Source organism: Myotis lucifugus, unplaced genomic scaffold (genome assembly GCF_000147115.1).
Source record: "Myotis lucifugus unplaced genomic scaffold, Myoluc2.0 scaffold_94, whole genome shotgun sequence".
In the NCBI taxonomy this organism is placed as follows: Eukaryota; Metazoa; Chordata; class Mammalia; order Chiroptera; family Vespertilionidae; genus Myotis; species Myotis lucifugus.
Genome location: NW_005871142.1, coordinates 2,932,986 through 2,937,501, shown reverse-complemented (window position 1 = coordinate 2,937,501; position 4,516 = coordinate 2,932,986).

Below are 4,516 nucleotides of genomic sequence, written 5' to 3'. Positions count from 1 at the left end.
TCTCGCAGTCTGGGACCACTTGGGGGATGACCACCTGCTGGCTTAGGCCTGGTCCCTGGGGGATTGAGCCTAAGCTGGCAATCAGACATCCCTCTGGCAGCCTAGCAGCCCTTGGGGGATGTCCACTTGCCAGCGGGGAGCAGACCTAAGCTGCAGTCGGACATCCTTAGCGCTGCTGAGGAGGCAGGAGAGGCTCCCACCACCACTGCTGTACTGGCAGCCATCAGCCTGGCTTGTGGCTGAGCAGAGCTCCCCCATGTGGGAGCGCCCTGACCACCAGAGGGCAGCTCCTGCATTGAGCGTCTGCCCCCTGGTGGTCAGTGTGTGTCATAGTGACCAGTCATTCCCAGTCTTTCTGCTGTTAGGGTCAGTTTGCATATTACCCTTTTACTATATAGAATAGAGGCTTGTGTCATGTGTCAATCCCAGATCCAATCACTGTGGAGACCATAAGAGGTCTCCACATTGATTGATTGCCTCCTGCACATGCTCTGATAGGGACTGGGGATCAAGCTAGCAACTGAGGTACATGCCCTTGACTGGAATCGAACCTGGGACCCTTCAGTCCACGGGCTAATGCTCTATCCACTGAGCAAAACAGGCTGCAGCTTAATTCATTGACTTTTAATCTATATGTGTCTTTATATTTAAAGTGGGTTTTGTTTTTGACTCACCCTGCCGGCTGATGGGGGCTTCTGGGTACCTCTGGGTACTCAGCCTTTCCTGGAGGACCCTGGCGGGGGAGGGGGGCACCACACTGTACCCTGCCCATCCCTGCCAGCCCTTCCACACTACGGCTCCTCTCCTCTCTCAGGCGCCCCTGGCCTCACTGTGACCTTTCTGCCAGAGCTCCCAGCCAGGCCTACTCTTGCTGAGGCGGGGCTCCCTGCTAAGGGCCCTTCTTGCCCTTGCTCCCCTTCCTCCCACCCACATGCAGAGCTGCCACAAAGACCAAAGAAGTGATGGCTTTTCTCTGTCTCCTGCTGCTCTGAGGGGAGGAGGGTGCGTCTCCTGAGCCACTCAGATGGGAAAGTCCTAACTCAGTCCCCTCCCTCCTCAGCAGCCCCAAGCTTTACACCGGATGCAGCGGTCACCCCACCACTCACCAAGCCCCCCTCTCTCTGCCTCCTTGGCGCTCAGCTCAGGAGCTGCTCCTAGTAGTTGGTTCATCCGTCCTCCCCTCTCCCTCCTCTCTGCCCTCGGTGCTTACTTGGCTCCAGCCCTCCAGCTGCAGCCTCTGGGGAGAAGCAGCCCCCCTTCTTTTTCTCCCTCCCTCCGCCCCTGTCTCTGCCAGGTGCCTCCTCTCAGTCAGGCCTCAGAGCAGCCCTGGAGACAGGAGGGCCATGTTAAAAGCTTTTTCAGTTTTAAGAAGACAGGGGGGTGAGGATAGTGGTGGGGGGTCTGGCACTATCTGGTCATTGCTTTAATCCCAGCAACACAGGTGGCAGCTTCTCTCCCACCCTCCCACCCAGTCCCTCTTTCCACCCCTCTCTTCTCCTTGGTAATGAAGTCTATTTATTGGCGAAGGAAACAGCTGCTGCTCCTCCTGCTGCTGGGACTTGCTCCCCCGTCTCTTCTTCATGACCTTTCTCCAGCCAAGGAGGGGAGAGCCAGGAGTATTGGGGCTGGGCCCTGGGCCCACAGACCTGCAGGGGCCCCTTTGCTTTCCTGTGTTCAAGCTGCCCCCCATTTCCTTTCTCCCTGCTTTCCACCCACCCTTCCTCCCTCCCTCCCCACTGTGCCCTGCCTGTCCAGCCCTGGCCCTGCAGTGTGGAGAGACACATAAGCCTTACTGTTCTCTGGGGGCAGGAGCCGAGCCTTTTTGTTGCTCTGCTCCCAGAAGAGTGAGGGTGACGCAATTGATTAAAACCGTTTTGTTCTAGGTAAAAAAAAAAAAAAAAGCCCCCAGCAGCCGGGCGTGCCCTGCCGCTGCGGAACCTGCCGATCTCAGGTCCCGCGCACTGCGGCAGGGCACGCCCACCTGCTGGGGGCTTCTGCGGCGGGCGTGCCTTCCCCGGCTGCCGGCCTGCCCTGGATGGTGGCGTGCTGGCGGTTGGCGCTGTCCCGCCCTGCCTGCAGTATGCAAATTAGCCGCCATCTTTGTTGGCGGTTTATTTGCATAGCACCCTGATTAGCCAATGGGGAGCGTAGCGAAGGTACGGTCAATTACCCTTTTGTCTTTTCTTAGATAGGATATACTGTATATGAGGCCTCTAGAACCGTGAGAAATGCAAAAAAATTAACTGTTAATAACTCATTCTTGAATTGCCCCCCTTAAAAATCAAACTGCCCCCCTGTGGGGCGTGTGCCCCACGTTGGGAACCACTGATCTAAATAGACATTTCTCCAAAGAAGACCTATGAATGGCTACTAAGAACAAGCAAAGATGCTCAGCATCGCTAGTCATCAGGGAAACGCAAATCAAAACCACAGTGAGATGCCACTTCGCATTCATGAGGACGGCTACCATGGAAAAGACAGATATGAACTAGAGATGGGGAGGCTGTGAGGCGGCCCCCCAACTTCTCCATTTCAGAAGTCAAGCAGGGCACCCCACCCCACAGAGGACTCTGCTCCGGGCTCTGAGTTTCAGGACATTCTCAGGCCTCGCCTCTTGTGGACGCCTGCCCTCCGGTTCCCCCGCCCCCCTCGTTTCTCCCCCACATTCTGGATTCTTCGCAGCCCAGGCTCCTAGGGGTGACCCTCTCTAAACTCGAGCTTGGGAGCTTCCGTTTAAACTCCCAAGCGAGGAAAGCAGAATTATGGATGTTCCCAGCTCTAAGCCTCGAGTCTCTCTCAGGACGCCTCTCGTTGCCAAGGAAAATGAAACAGATGTCTTGGCAGTAGCTTCAGTGCTTCCTGCCAGACCAGGGAGAGCTGGTCTCCAGCGCAGATGCAGCCAAGAAAGACAAGCCCCGGCTCATGTCATTCCCAGGAAACACGCAAACACACACACGGGCTCCTCAAACCTGGGAGGCCGCCCTCCCAGCAGCCTCTCACCTGGATTTCAACATCAGCTGTAGAAATGGGCTGCCCCCCTCCCTTCACTCACCTCAGGCCTTCCATCCCCCCCCCGCCATTTCCCACCTCCCCCTGCTCCTCATCATCTAGTGACTCTGGGACCCCTTGGCCTGGCAGGGAAGGCCACCTTCCTTGCTGGGCTTGTCCCCATCATGCCCTCTGAACCCCCGGTGAGCGCCCTATCCACGGGTTTGTGGCGGCATTCCCTGTGTCTCCGTCATGTGGTCCCCCCTAGGCAGGCGGCATCTCTCCCCCCTGGCCCTCTCTCTCAGTCCTGAGCATAAGGGGCCTGGACAAACCTCAGACATGCTGAGGTCTTGAAAAGCAACTGGTTTTCAGGAGCCTGTGAGGTCAGGCTCACTGAGAAGAGCTGTCTGAACTGCGTGGCCACGAGAAAATCAAATCGCGGTTCTTGCTGGCCTGACTGGCAGGAGCCCAGAGAGACCGACGGCCATCCAAGAGACACAGGTGTTGCAGGGCCCCTGCTGCCTGGGCATGGAGACCCCTATCAGCGGGCAGGATCTTTTTGCCTCCTTCCCTCTTGGCAGGAGGGGGATCCTGTAAGTGCCCACCTTGATGCCCATGCCTGGGAGGCCAGGCACGTCTATGAGGACAGTGACTTGAGCCACAAAAAAGTGGGCTTGGAGCAGAAATCCAGCGACAGAAGCCAGACGAGCCCAGGACTGCGAGCTAATGCGAGGTCGCATCCTCCTGGGAACCCGCGGCACCTCTCTGAGACCAAGCCAGAGACCAGCGGGGACCTGCATCCAAGACCGACACCAGCTGACTGCCGGAGAACGGCCAACCTTCACCACAGAGGGAGACCTACAGTCTCCCCCCAGAACTCCGAGAAACGTAACCATTTAACAATGACAGACACCCTACCACCATAATGTGTATGTAAAAACATCAGTTAAGCATTTGTCATCTCTGTGGAGACAGATTTTTAAGTGACAGGGAGTAGAAGTCACAGGTTCCCATCCTCAGACCCTACGGCTGGAAATAAATGACAAAGGACAACAAGAATAACAGTGACGAAACCTTGGAAACAGAGGCACAAACATACCAACACTCCGAGGATGCAAAACAGTTGTAAACAGGAAGTCAACGCGACAAATTCAGACTTCGTAAAGATGAAGGAAAATGAGGGCCCTGCGTGATAAAATCGACGGGAGGCGGCCAACACGGCGAGAGGAAATTCTGGAGCCTTTAATGCTTTGATGAAAATCAACCACAGAGAGAAAAATAAATAAATAATTGGTGTCGTTTGAAAGGGGGAAAAAAACCACCTTAAAAAAGGAGAAATGGATACGAAAATAAAAATAGAAATGAATTCATTGGATGGGGGGGGGGGGGGGGGTGAAATAGAGCTCTAAAACCAAAAACGGGATCTCTGAAAAGATGAATGCATTTCTGACAAATATAACCAATAAAAAACCAGACAAAACCCCTGAGAAAGGAAGATGAGACTATAATCACAACTACGACGATGATT